Genomic DNA, 15208 nt, shown 5'->3' on the forward strand with positions numbered 1-15208 from the left:
CAAGTGGGATTTACTCCAGGGATATAAGGATGGTCCAAGATCTGTAAATCAGCCAATATGATATATCATATCATAATATGTCATATTAACCAAGTGAAGGATAAAAATCATATGATCCAGATACTCAGATCAATGGAACAGAATAGAGAACCCAGAAATGGACCCACAAATGTATGGCCAACTTATCTTTGACAAAGCAGGAAAGAATATCCATTGGAATAAAAACAGTCTCTTCAGCAAGTGGTGCTGGGAAAACTGGACAGTGACATGCAGAAGAATGAACCTGGACCACTTTCTTACACCATATACAAAAATAAACTCAAAATGGATGAAAGACCTAAACATAAGACAGGAAGCCATCAAAATCCTCGAGAAGAAAGCAGGCAAAAACCTCTTTGATCTTGGCCACAACAACTTCTTACTCAACATGTCTCTGGAGGCAAGGGAAACAAAAGCAAAAATGAGCTATGGGGACCTCATCAAAATAAAAATCTTCTGCACAGCGAAGGAAACAATCAGCAAAACTAAAAGGCAGCTGACAGAATGGGAGAAGATATTTGCAAATGACATATCAGATAAAAGGTTAGTATACAAAATCTATCAAGAACTTATCAAACTTAACACCCAAAAAGCAAATAATCCAGTGAAGAAATGGGCAAAAGACATGAATAGACACTTCTCCAAAGAAGACATCCAGATGGCCAACCAACACATGAAAAAAATGCTCCACAGCACTCATCATCAGGGAAATACAAATCAAAACCACAATGAGATACCACCTCACACTTGTCAGAATAGCTAACATTAACAATTCAGGCAACAATAGATGTTGGCGAGGATGCAGAGAAAGAGGATGTCTTCTGCACTGCTGATGGGAATGCAAGCTGGTACAGCCACTCTGGAAAACAGTATGGAGGTTCCTCAAAAAAACTAGAAATAGAACTACCCTACAACCCAGCAATTGCACTACTAGGCATTTATCCAAGGGATACAGGTGTGCTGTTTTGAAGGGACACATGCACCCCCATGTTTACAGCAGCACTATCAACAATAGCCAAAGTATGGAAAGAGCCCAAATGTCCATCCAGGGATGAATGGATAAAGACAATGTGGTATATTTATACAATGGAGTATTACTTGGCAATCAAAAAGAATGAAATCTTGCCATTTGCAACTACATGGATGGAACTGGAGGGTATTATGCTAAGTGAAATTAGAGAAAAGCAAAAATCTTATGACTTCACTCATATGAGGACTTTAAGAGACAAAACAGATGAACATAAGTGAAGGGAAACAAAAATAATATAAAAACAGGGAGGGGGACAAAACAGAAGAGACTCATAAATATGGAGAACAAACTGACAGTTACTGGAGGGGTTGTGGAGGGGGAATGGGCTAAATGGGTAAGGGGCACTAAGGAATCTACTCCTGAAATCATTGTTGCACCATATGCTAATTTGGATGTAAATTAAAAAAAAACATTAAAAATAAATAATTTAAAAATCATATGATCATGTTAATAGAGGCAGAAAAGGCATTTATCAAAATTCAACATCCATTTATAATAAAAACTCTCAACAAATTGGGTATAGAGGGAACATACCTCAACATAATAAAGGGCATATATGGCAATCTCACAGCTAACATCCTACTCAGTGGTGAAAGCTGAAAATATTTCCTCTAAAATCAGGAACTAGACAAGGATGCCCACTCCTGCCACCTTTATTCAACATAGTATTGAAGAAATTGAAGAAGACACAAATAAACATAAAGATATGCTCATGGATTGGAAGAATCAATATTGTTAAAATGTCCATACTACCCAAGTCAATCTGCAGATTCAGTGCAATCCCTATCTAAATTCCAATGACATTTTTCAAAATAATACAACAAATAATCCTAAAATTTCTATGGAAACACACACACACACACACACACACACATACACACACACACACACTCCAAATAGCACAAAGTAATCTTTTTTTTTTTTTTTTTTTTTTTTAAATTTTTTTTTCCAACGTTTTTTATTTATTTTTGGGACAGAGAGAGACAGAGCATGAACGGGGGAGGGGCAGAGAGAGAGAGGGAGACACAGAATCGGAAACAGGCTCCAGGCTCCGAGCCATCAGCCCAGCGCCTGACGCGGGGCTCAGAGCCTGACACGGGGCTCGAACTCACGGACCGTGAGATCGTGACCTGGCTGAAGTCGGACGCTTAACCGACTGCGCCACCCAGGCGCCCCAGCACAAAGTAATCTTGAGAAGTAACAAACCTAGAGGCATAATGCTTTCTGATTTCAAACGATATTACAAGGCTATAGCAATTAAAACAGTATGGTATTGGCATAAAAAGGTACCTAGGGGCTCCTGGGTGGCTCAGTCAGTTAAGCATCCGACTTCAGCTCAGGTCATGATCTCAAGGTTCGTGAGTTTGAGCCCCACATCGGGCTCTGTGCTAACAGCTCAGAGCCTCAAGCCTGCTTCAGATTCTGTCTCTGTCTCTCTGCCTCTCCCCCACTTGTATATTCTCTCTCTCTCTCTCTCTGTCTCTCTCTCTCTCTCAAATGTAAATAAAACATTAGAAAAAAAAAGACACATAGATCAGGGGCACCTGGGTGTCTCAGTCGGTTAAGAATCCAACTTTGGCTCAGGTCATGATCTCACAGTTCATGAGTTCGACTCCAACAGCAGGCTCTCTGCTGTCAGCGGAGCCCACTTTGGATCTTCTGTCTTCCTCTCTCCCTGCCCCTCCTCCACTTGTCCATGAGCACGTGCACAAACTCTCTCTCTTTCTCTGTCTCAAAAGTAAACACTTAAAAAAAAAAGACACATAGATCAGTGGAGCAGTATAGAGAGCCTAGAAATAAACCCGCACATATGTGGTCAACTAATTTACAATAGAGGAGCCAGGAATATGCAATGGGGAAAAGCCAATCTCTTCAATAAATAGTGTTGAGAAAACTGGACAGCCACATGCAAAAGATTAAAACTCGACTACTATCTTACACCATGTACAAAAATTAACTGAAAAGGGATTAAAGGCTTGAAAGTAATACCTAAAAATCCTAAGAGAAAACGTAGGCAGTAAACTCCTTGACAAAGGTCTTGCCGATTATTTTTTAATCTGACACCAAAAGCAAAAGTAACAAAAGCAAGAACAAATAAATGAACTGCATCAAACTAAAAAGCTTCTTCACAGCAAAGGAAACCGTCAACAAAATGAAAAGGCAGTCTACTGAATGAGAGAAAATATTTTGCAAATCCTATATCTGATAAGATACTTATACCACAAATATGTAAAAAACTCATATGATTTCACTTACATGTGGAATCTAAAAACAAAACAAAACAAAACAGAAACAGACTCATAAATACAAGACAAAAAAACTGGTGGTTGCCAGAGGGGTGCTTGAAGGGGATGGGCAGAAGAGGTGAAGGATATTCACAGGTCAAAACTTCCAGAAAAAAATGAATGAACAAATAAATAAATGTAGAAAGAAAATAAAATGGACTCAAAAATTACAAGAGATAAAGCCCTAGGAATTAACCTAGCAAAAGTTATGCAAAAAAATTAATTAAAATTAAAAATAAATGTTTAAAAAGTTATGTAAAACATTTGGGGAGAAAACATTTAGGGACAAACTATTAAGTAACATAAAAGAAGACCTAAACAAGTGGATCAATTTAATGTTGTTTTGGAAAAGTCAACAGCAAGATGATAATTCTTCCCATATTAATCTATAAATTCACTGCAAGTCAAATAGAATTTCCAATTGCATTTTCCATGCAACTTAATGAGGAGATTCTTAAATTCATATAGAATGGAAAAGGACCAAGAAAAGCCATACAAATATTTTTTAAGGTAACAGTGATAACAATAAATGTATTTCCATATCAGATTTTGTGATTGGACAGTAGCAGCTATTAAAATGGTAGGATTTCACCCATGGAAGAAAATAGAGAATGCAAAATTAGACCCAGACAGATGTATATCATAAAGGAACTATCATTATAAATTAGTAGAAAAAGAAAAAACTGTCCAAATGATAACAATGGAGAAAAAGATAAAAATTAAATCCTTATCTGACACCATTAAAATTTTTCTATGTTTATTAATTAATTACAAGTAAAAAGAAAACATTTCTTTTAGAATAATAGATAGGAGGGGCACCTGGGTGGCTCAGTCACTTAAGCATCTGACTCTTGATTTTGGCTCAGGTCATAATCTCATGGTTGGTAAGTTTGAGCTCTTTATCAGGCTCTGCACTGACAGTGCGGAGCCTGCTTGGGATTCTCTCTCTGCCTCTCTCTTTCTCTCTCTCATAAATAAATAAATATTTTTTAAAAAGAATAATAGATAGGAAAATATTTGTATGATATTAGGGTAGGAAAGAATTTCTTTAACATGATAGTTTGAAAAGCATAAATCTTAAAGGAAAGCATTGCTAAGTGTGATTACATTAAAAGGAAAAATTTTCTGTATGGCAATAGACAACACAAAGACAAAAGCAAAGCTATAGATCAGGAAAACAAAATACTTGTAATGCATATAACTGACAGATAAATAATTTCTCACTTATGTAAAGAATTCCCCAAATCACTAAGGAAATTAAAAACAGGGTAAGAGACAAATGGAAAAAAGGTAAAACCAAGAAAAACACAGAATAGGACACATAACTGTATGAAAAGATAGCCAACTTACTAGATGATACAAATTAAAACAATAATAACAGTCCATAACATACTCAACTACATTGAACATTTTTTTCAACATTTTTTCATTTTTTTCATCGAACATATTTCAAGTCCAGTAAAAGCAAGTGTTGGTGAATAATGAGTGATTTACATAGATATGTACTGGAAAAATTCCAGCAGTTAGGAGGCAGTGATTAGAACCCCATGGGCACAGAATGGTGTCCTGGCCATATGAGGCAGGAGGCTAGCTCTGAGACCATCATGAAACCAGTGTGCTCTATGAGACCCAGAAAAACTCCTCTCACAGGCCAACAAGCACAAAGGAAAATCATCACTGCCAAGGATTCTGAGTGAGGATAAAGTCCAATCCTGTACCATATTTAGGTGTGGACACAAATGTTTCCTATTTATTACTAGGGTGCAGAACCCCCAGTAAATGCACCCAAAAAAACCCCTGTGCACAAGTGTTCATAGCAGCATTCATTATCAGAGCCTAAAGACTATAACAACCCAAATGTCCTCAAGTCACGAATGGAGTAAAAGAAGTGGTATATCCATATGGCAGAATATTACAAAAGGAATTAAGTACTGATTCATGTTACAACATGAATAAACCTTGAAAACAGTATGCTGAGTGACAGAGGCCAGATCAAAGGCCTGTATGGTATGATTCTGTTTGTATGAAATGTCCAGAATGGGCAGTCCACAGAAACAGAGAAGAGACTAGTCTTTGCTAGGGTTGGTGGTCAAGGGAAAAGGGAAATGATTACTAATGGGCACAGAGTTTCTTTTGGGGGGTGAAAAAAATGTTTTAAAATTAAGTAATAGTGACCGTTACCTAATCCTATGGTCTGCTAAACCACTGAATTGTATACTTTGCCAGGTTACATTTTGTGGTATGTGAGTTATATCTCAATAAGCCTGTTATTTAAATATGTGTGTACTTATTTACAATTTTAAAACATAACTGATGGATTAAACAGCATAATAGATAGATTAGATATAGTTGAGGAAAGAACGTACTGAAAGACTGAGCTGCGGAAAATGATCAAGGACTCGCTAAAGAGAAATAAAGAGAAATACAATATGAGAAGTAGGTTATGAGAAATGTAGACTAGAAAACAAATTCCAACATGATGGTAAGATTTACAGAATAAAGAATAAAGAGATGTAGAAAAGATATATTTTAAAAGATAGTAATTTTGTGATTAATTTTTTTCAAAATACAAGCCTATGCCCAATCTTCACTTGTATAACCCTCCAATTTATATTTTCCTTATCCCTTTGAATTCCTCCAAGTACATGTTGCTTCTAAAGTGGCGTCCTTTGCAATTACTGCATATTTAAAAATACGTTATGTATCATTGGTCTAGATTACATATACAATAGGTATCATATATTTACATCTTCATTCAGCAAAACAGAATTATTTTTTATTTTCAGAACGAGAGATCACATGCACGTGTGTGTGTGCAAGCTGGAAGGGGGCAGAGGGAAAGGGAGGGAGAAAATCTTAAGCAGGCTCCACACTCAACGCAGAGCCCAATGTGGGGCTCAGTCTCACGACCGTGAGAGCGTGACCTGAGCTGAAAGCAAGAGCCCGATGCTCAACCGACTGAGCCACCCAGGCGCCCTACAGCAAAATAGAATTATCTACTTAATATGAATGATATTTTTTATGAACAATATTTGTCTTCTCTTTCAGTTCAATACTATTCTTTTCGGTTCCATTTGTAACCCCTTAATAAGAAATAATTTTGCTTCTCATCAAAAATTATCAAACATACAGTTTCTTGAATTTAGTCCTTCTGTAGATGGTTTCACAAAATTTCATTCTATCAGTAATAGCTCCTGTTACTATCTTCTCAAGGTTTGCCGCGGCTCTGGAAGCTGGCTCCTGTGAAGGTGTGCAGGCAGAGCCGAGAATGCATGTCTTACAGTCCTTGCTTATGCAGCAGGAAAGCCAAAGAACCATGAGAGCCTTTTTCACATTCATTCCCTGGATCAGTGTCCTACGCATTTGCTCAGAAACTACACCATCAACCGTCGCCGGATCCCTAAAATGTGCCCTTCCTCCCAGAACTATTCCTTCAACAGAACAGTGAATACTGTTTCTATAAAGTGCCATGCATGGTTAGGCCCATTCCTCTAAGAGTCAAAAAAGAAAAAGAAAAAAAAAAAAGGAAAAGGAGAAGAAAAAGCAACAAGCTATATCCATATTCTTGCTAAATGATGAAACCAGCAGACTCCACAAACGTGCTGGGATGATGCTTGGCTTTCGTTCCTCCTGGGTCCCTTGTCACCATCTCCCTTGGTATGTCCCCCTCCTCCTTCCCTGACACAGAGCTTGTATCAACGGACACAGCACACTGAAATAGCTCAGGGGTTATTTATGTTTTAGTCAGACACTTTCTTTTTGGTGAATAAAGTCTTCCAGACACAAAGATGTCAGATCTCTAAGGGTGAAATTCCAAAGCACTAATAGATAGTGAGGAACCAATTTTGGGCCAAACACATAGCACGTATTAGTATGTGTATTGAATGACTGAAAATATCAAGATGGACGTGCCAGAAGAGTGCCCAGACTGGTGAGTTTTGCTGGACATAACTGATGGAAGATCAGTGAGTCCTTGGAGGAAGTACTCCAAAGTTCCATAGAGCCAACGTGAACTCAGACTAGTATCCTTTCATTGGTTATGTGGTTAAAAATTCGGAGGGGAAAAAAAAAGCTAACTTTTACAAATTCTTCTTCCTCCCGTTTCTCCCTAAGCACAAACATAGTGTTATGGAATGTTTGAGAAAATATTTACCAAATGGCCAAGCATATGGTCAGTGGATCAGCCAGATAAGCTGACACCAACATCAAAGGAAGGGCAGGAGGGATGGGAAGGCTATGAGTCAGTGTGTCCACATCTCCTAGCGAGACAACCCCCCACATCCTCTGAATCTATTCTAGAGCCACACTTGCTCTTGCAAACACCTCAGCCCAGAGAGCCACAAAGGAATAGAACTTGAATAGAAAATGCTTGCCCTGCTGTTTCCTCTGGAAGCTGGATGCAGACAGCTTCCGCAGTAGACAAGCCGTTATGATCAAAGAGAGAGGGAACCTGTTCCCTGGCCTTCTGCACCTGGGAAGGAAGGAGAGCTTTATCTGAGGTTGCTGCTGTAGACAAAAGTGCCCACCAGGAGGAGCACACGATGTATTCTCCACTGGGGGCACGCATGGACCCTGGCCTGCGTGTCGACTGCTTTATGGAGCATTGTACTGCTGGGTCCAGCCAACAAGAGGCTCAAGAAAATTAGGCAGTGGTACCTGGAGAGAATCTGGTTCTCACCTCGCATAGGGAGAAGAGAAGAAAAGGAGAACTCCAGTTAGTGACTTATACTCGATGTATCTAGAAACAAGACTGGGGGCACCTATCCACAAATGTAAACAGTTGTTATCTTTGCCTGATGGGATTATCAGTGATAGCTGTTACTTTATTTTTGCTTGTATCAGTTTTCTAAATGTTCTACAGTGAATATATGTTACTCTTAAAAGGGGGGGGGTAGGTGGTGGGAAATGTTCTCTAAATGTCTCCCACTTCACACACTGGAGAACATTAGCTCAGTTGACCGTCACACAACAATTCTCTAAGCTGGGAAAACCCACGTCACCATCTTCAGTTTGCAGATAAAGAAAATGAGGCCCCAAACTTCATCATTCTGCACTGGGTTATACTTATGCCAAGTGAGCTGATGTCACAGGCAAGCCCTGTTTTTGATGGCTAATACAGCCACCCCCTGCCCTGAAGCCATCTCACACTCTCCACCCCACCCCCTGTGACCTGCTGAAGGTTGCTGCTCATTGTTTAATCAATGGCTACTTGATCAGAAAAGGCAGCTTCCTTTATTCTGAGACTCAGGATCTATACCCATTGGTCAAGAAGTACAGTGTGGCTTGCTTTCTCCTGCTTATGGCCTCCCTTTGAAAAGAGGAATCTTAGAGACCAGAAGAGGTTAACTAGTGTGCCCAGGATGGCACAGCTACCAAGTGGCATAGCTACTATGTAGACCTGACATTCTGACTATAGAGACCTCGCACTTAACCATTAGGTTATAGTCCCTCAATTAAATAGTCAAGATTCATTCAAAACAATACAGGTGTGGAATTCTCAGCTGGCATACCACCAGAGCTGGGGGGAATCTCTTTGTTCTTGACCTGCACTGGCCAATGTGAGTCAGAAGCACTAGAGATAAGAAGATAGCATGAATGGGAGATTGGTCACATCCAAAAGAATTAATCAAATACATTGAGGATAATGGAAGTCAGTCTTCTCACCATTGAAGAAGGGAGGTACAAATATGGAAAAGGCAAGACCCATGTGATATTGGATTGTAATTAGGGTCATTGGCATGAACATAGGGTTTCTAAAAGATATTGCTACAGATATAGATAATGTGTGTGCGTGTGTGTGTGTGTGTGTGTGTGTGTGTGTACCTCTACCCACTGAGAGGACCCAGATTCGAAGACAGTCTGGTAGCACTGAGCACTTTTAATGCCTAAATCCTGATTTCTAAATACCCTTCTCAACTAAAAAGAACTAGGGCTCCTGTCAGACATGGCTAAAGCATCAGATGAGCCCGAAATCTCTTATTGCAGAAATGAGGAAGTTCTCCAAGAATCATGTAACTATCAAAAGTCACAGGAGTTTGTAAAGGCACTCATTGGCCAAATCTGGGTCAGCTTGAGCATCACAGTAAATAATACTAGTAATGGATTCTAACTCATTTAATAAAAGAGGAATCCATGGATCCATGCTGATATAAACAAGCAAGAGGAAGCTCTACCTTATGCCAACTAATATGTGTAGAAGAAATGGTACCATTATATAATTACTTACCCATAATATTAATAATAATTTGGGCAGGCGTAAGCATCTGTGGATGCCACAAATAATGGAGAAAGGTGTAATGAGGAACCAGCTATTTATACAGTCTTGAGGTATCTCCCCACAAAATACGTATTAACATCTTAATGAATACTTAACAATACTTATTAATACCCCATCACAAAGTACTCATTAATCAACTTTACTATGGAGAAACCTGACAGACACCATCTTAACCAAATGACAAAAGTCAGTGTCACCAGTAATAGGTTAAATCAACATCACATACCTGCTGATAATGTGCACTGAGAAGAACACACAGTCATTTCTGTGGTACTCTCGAGTTACATTTGAACCTAATCATGACAAAACAATGTCCAAATTGAAGGATATTCTTCAGAGTAACGGACTGGGACCCTTCAAAACTGTCAAAGTCACAAAACATAAGACTGAATAGCTTGTTCCAGATTGAAGACAACTGAAGAGACACGCTAACTACATGCAGGGCATGATTCTGGAACTCTAAAGGACATCACTGGTACAATCGGGGAAATTTCAGCAGGGATTTGTGAATTAGAAGATAGTACAGTATCAGTGTCCATTTCCTGATTTTGATAGGTGTCCTGTGGCTATGTAGGGAATGTTCTTGTTTTAAGGACATACACATTGAAGCATTTAGAGGTAATGGAGCACTGTGCCATTTGCAACTTAATTTCAAATGGTTGAGATGAAACTGGAGAGATGAAAAATATGGTGGAGTATCAGCAGTTGGTGAATCTGGGGAAGGATATATAGCGCTTCTGTAGTCTATTCTTGAAATTGAATTTTTTTCTAGGTTTAAAACTATTTTAAAGTAAAAGTTCCCAGGGTGTCTGGGTGGCTCGGTTGGTTCAGCGTCCGACTTCCGCTCAGATCATGATCTCGGCGGTTTGTGAGTTCGAGCCCCGCGTCAGGCTCTGTGCTGACAGCTCAGAGCCTGAGGTCTGCTTTGGATTCTGTGTCTCCCTCTCTCTCTGCCCCTCCCCTGCTCATGCTCTGTCTCTCTCTGTCTCAAAAATTAATAAAACATTAAAAAAAATTAAAGTAAAATTTCCCCAAAAAAGTGTATGATAAAATTCAACACCAACTTCGAGTTTAGCAAAGGAAATAAATAATACATGTAAAGAAGAAAGAGACAGACCAAGACAGACACAGACACAGAGAAAGCTCTAGAGAGTTATTATTTGAGACAATTTTCTATGTTTATGTACATACATAGGGGCTTTATTGATGTTTTTAAAAATAGGATTGTATTGAACAAATGCAACTTGCTTTTTTTACTTAGAAATATATGTTAGCAATCTTTCCATATCAGTGTAGATAAATCTACCTCAGTCTTTTTTTAAATTATTGCATAGAATTGCTTTATATCGCTCGTCCATCATTTTTTTTTAATTTTTTTTAACGTTTATTTATTTTTGAGATAGAGAGACAGAGCATGAACGGGGGAGGAGCAGAGAGAGAGGGAGACACAGCATCGGAAGGAGGCTCCAGGCTCTGAGCCATCAGCCCAGAGCCCGACGCGGGCTCGAACTCACGGACCGCGAGATCGCGAGATCGTGACCTGAGCTGAAGTCGGACACTCAACCGACTGAGCCACCCAGGCGCCCCTCGTCCATCATTTTTAAGCCAATTCCCCATCGGCAGATATTCAAGTCGCTACCTAGTATCCTTTAAAACATTTATTTCCTTTTTACACTTTTACTACCAAATAAGATCACATGTTTAAAATCAACATGTGAACTACTGCATGTCACAGAAGGAAAAAAAAAGCCTCAGACTTGTCATGCAAGTATTCAAAAGTAATGATAAATTCAAGGCAAGGTTAGTGCCAATGGACAAATCACTAAGACCCTTCAGTGGGGCCTGAATTTCCCATACGCCCACTCTCTAGCAGTGCATCTGGAAAATTTTCAAGGGGTCTCCCTCATCTTACTTCTTTCTTTTAAAAGCAAGTGTTTTGGGGTGCCTGGGTGGCTTGGTCGGTTGGGCGTCTGACTTCGGCTCAGGTCATGATCTCACGGTCTGTGAGTTCAAGCCCCGCATCGGGCTGTGTGCTGACAGCTCAGAGCCTGGAGCCTGCTTCCGATTCTGTGTCTCCCTCTCTCTCTGCTCCTCCCCAGTTCATGCTCTGTCTCTGTCTCAAAAATAAATAAACGTTAAAAAAATTTTTTTGGAAAAAAAAAGCAAGTGTTTTGATTTTACTTTGATTTAGGAGGCCTCTTTGTCAGTCTTCTTAGGAATGGGTGTTGCAATTTCTTCCCTTATCCTACAGCTATAAGCATTTTCCAGAACGCCTGCACATGTGAAATTATTCAGACGTATTGGTAATCAGGAAGAAAAAAAAAAAAAAAAACAGAATCAGAGGAAACCATTTTGTCTGCTGTATTTATTTGTCACTAAAGAATGATTCTCTCTTGATACACTTGTTGGGGATGGCAGTTTCTGCATACATGTCATTATTCCCTAATTAGAAGAGGGAAGTGGGGGGGGGGGGCATCCCTGAAAGAATGTAAGCTTCTCAAAGCAAGATAGGGTTGGGTCAGACATATCCAAACCACCACCACCCTGCCAACATCCTGGGGGGAACATTAACTACAACAGAAGCAGAGAGCTTGGCCCAGGATGAGGATTCAGAGCCTTGGACATTTCTCTTGCAAAACTGACCCCCAAAACACTGGGGAATTGCTGGAAATACAAGGTAGGATCTCTGTGCACAAACAGAAAGTAAGCTTCCGTGTGGTTATTTTTGTGAGGCTTTTGATTTTGTTCAATGGGGCTAGTGAAGCTAAGAGAAAGGGTATCCTAGGAGTCCTTCCTGCTTGCTTCCATTTCCTAAGAAGGGACACTGTCATCGAAGACTCAAGTTCTTAGGAGTGAAAAGTCTATAAGCGTCACTGCCACAGTCATCCTTCCACTTAAGCCACACATGATGGTTACTTTAAAAATATTAAATTTTCAATTCATCATCATTCTTACAGCTGGGGTAAAAATTTGATTCATGTTAACTGCACTGATTAGTAAAAGCACTTAAGTGTCCTTGTCTGTTAACTATAGTATTGACTCATGAAGTTTTAGGCTGAAAATTAAGGCACAGGTAGGCTTTTTAACCAAAGCACATTCATAGATACTCACTGATTTTCCCAAGCACTATATTACCTATTTCCCCCTACCTCCAGAAGAGGGTAATATAGAGTCTGTTCCAATAAGCATAGGTTAGATGAAAATAATTGATACTACTAAGAAAACAAGAAATCAACCCTACATTTTTGAACAGTTGAAACAAGTGAGAAGCAACTCTTCAAAACGGAACAATAAAATATCACATTATAGTATATTATTTTTTTGTCTAATAGAAAAGGGAAGACAGGACAATTACTAATAGTCAAACTAGTTCAAAGAAAGCACAACTCAAAGGTGCTTCATCTGAGATGGCTGGGTTTCAAGAGTGTTAATAGGCATTCCAGAGACATGCTGACGAGTAAATTTCTCAGGCGTTTCCAGACAACTGGTCCATGCGGCCATAATAAAAAGATCCAGGAACGTATTCATCTGGCTTTTTGTTGTCTGACAAGACAGTTGGCCTAAATTCTTCTGCATTTCACATGAAGCAATAGCATCATGGAGGTGTACAGAATTACAGGATGCTTCAGAAACATCGAGTCACCCCACACAGAAGAGATAGCTCACTACTGATCACAGGTGCCATTCCAGAACACATTATGGCCATGACTGATTGAAGTCCAATCACTTCCAGTCATTTCTATTTGACGATTCCTTGCAACATCTTCAAACCCAGAAGTGTGTCATGTGAATGTGCCTGCTTTTCAAAGATCACTTTAAAGTCCTAGTTTCTAAATCATCAAACTCTCTCACCCTGCATTTCTCAGCCTAGAAGTTACATCCAATCCAGAAGTCAAGTGACCCGAATTCGTTTCCTGGCCATGGTGAGCAAGTCATTAAGTGTCCCCTTTGCTTTTACTTCCTCATCAGTAAAATGGCCCAGTGCACATGGTGCCTCCATTTAGAACTCTGTGACATGAAATCTTTAGAAGAAAAGTGCCATTCAGACTCAACTAATATCTACTGGGATATCTACCCTGAACTGGGCACTCTGTTACATATTTTACTTATATTTTTCCATTTAATCCTCACAGTAGCCCACTTAGGTAGATAGACATTATTAGCTACAACCTAAGATTAAAAAAAAAAAACACAAAAAACAAAACAAAACAAAAACCACGAGGGCCAGACAAGGTGAATTACTCTTCTCAGTACAACTAGCCCTAGGCGAATCCAGGAATCAAATTCCAATCTGGTGCTCTTTCCTTCTTACTATTTCTACTTCTATGTTTTTATAGTCAAGATACTATTACAGTAATAAGAATTTTCAGGGGCACCTGGGTGGCTCAGTCAGTTAAGCTTCCTACTCTTGACTTCAGCTCAGGTCATGATCTCACAGTTGTGGGATTGAGCCCCATGTCAGACTCCGTGCTGGGCATGAAGCCTGCTTGAGATTCTCTGTCCCTCACAAGTGCCTCCCCCACTTGTACACTCGCTCTCTCACTCTCTCTCTCTAAAAAATAAAAATAAAGATTTCTCAGTAGAATGCAATTTTTAGGAACCACCAACAAATTGTATTAGAGAAAGCAAAGGAGACTGCAAAACTCATTTGCAAAGTTTGGGTCTGAACCAGGCTTTTGAGCACTTACAGGCCGAGGTCAAATACATAGATATTGGGGAGGCAAATATTTATACCTATAACCTGGAAAGGAGACAACTCCAGAGTCCTTTCTGGAAGAAACAAGGAATTTATGAATTTAGGATTGAGGAAGAATAGAGATACAGGAGAAGGAAATATATGGCTGGCAGTGGAAGACTCAGAAACGACTGAGACTGAGTCAAAGGCTCAGAAAAGACTTAGCAACAGCTGAATTCCTGGGATAGACATTCTTTGCTAATATCCGGCAGGTGAGCAAGCTTACCACCTGCTAGAAACCGCACAGCCCCGGATCCCTCGCAATGTATTTATAGCTGCTCCGTCACTAAGGCGCCAACACTTGATCTGTTCTTTCCAAAACAGGTTTTAAAAAATTCAGAAGGAAAAAGGCAAGAGCCCTGTAAACAACGTCTCTGCACCCAGTTGTAAACACTGCCGCCACAGAGGATCGCGGCCAGTGGCGTGCAAAGTGTGAACAGACTTGCCGTCTGAGGAGAGAGAGGTCTTGAGGGTGGGGGCTGCAGAAAGGAGGAGCGGCTTCTTTCGGCTTCCTGGCTATCGCAACCTGAGGAGGAGAAACCACAGCTGACCCACCTGTTTGGAAGGACAACACGGTGAGCGAATTTCCTCGATGGCTATTTAATGCTGACCCTGTGCCATGGTCCAGAAAGGCGTGTGGCCAAAAGAAGGAAGCAAGGCTTGGGGCACCTGCGTGGCTCAGTCAGTCATGATCTTGCGGTCTGTGAGTTCGAGCCCCGCATCGGGCTCTGTGCTGACAGCTCAGATCCTGGAGCCTGCTTCTGATTCTGTGTCTCCCTCTCTCTGCCCCTCCCCAGCTTGTGCTGTCTCTATCGCTACAAAAAAAGAAAAAGAAAAAGGAA

The 15208-nt window shown here is 40.0% G+C and overlaps 1 long non-coding RNA gene across 2 annotated transcripts in view; it reads left to right on the forward strand.

The window, feature by feature from the left end:
• The window catches only part of LOC132695076 (uncharacterized), a 61452-nt gene extending 46510 nt beyond the window's left edge, over positions 1–14942 (forward strand). The window contains exon 5 of one of the 2 annotated variants that reach the window (XR_009617681.1): positions 14691–14942. This is a non-coding gene — a long non-coding RNA (uncharacterized LOC132695076). Of the gene's footprint in view, positions 1–6567; positions 7131–14690 lie in introns of those variants that run through there. The other variant, XR_009617680.2, reaches the window with a different exon arrangement.
• Positions 14943–15208: the final 266 nt, after the last annotated feature.

This window comes from Panthera onca, chromosome B4, assembly GCF_046562875.1.
Source record: "Panthera onca isolate mPanOnc1 chromosome B4, mPanOnc1 haplotype 2, whole genome shotgun sequence".
Classification (NCBI taxonomy): Eukaryota; Metazoa; Chordata; class Mammalia; order Carnivora; family Felidae; genus Panthera; species Panthera onca.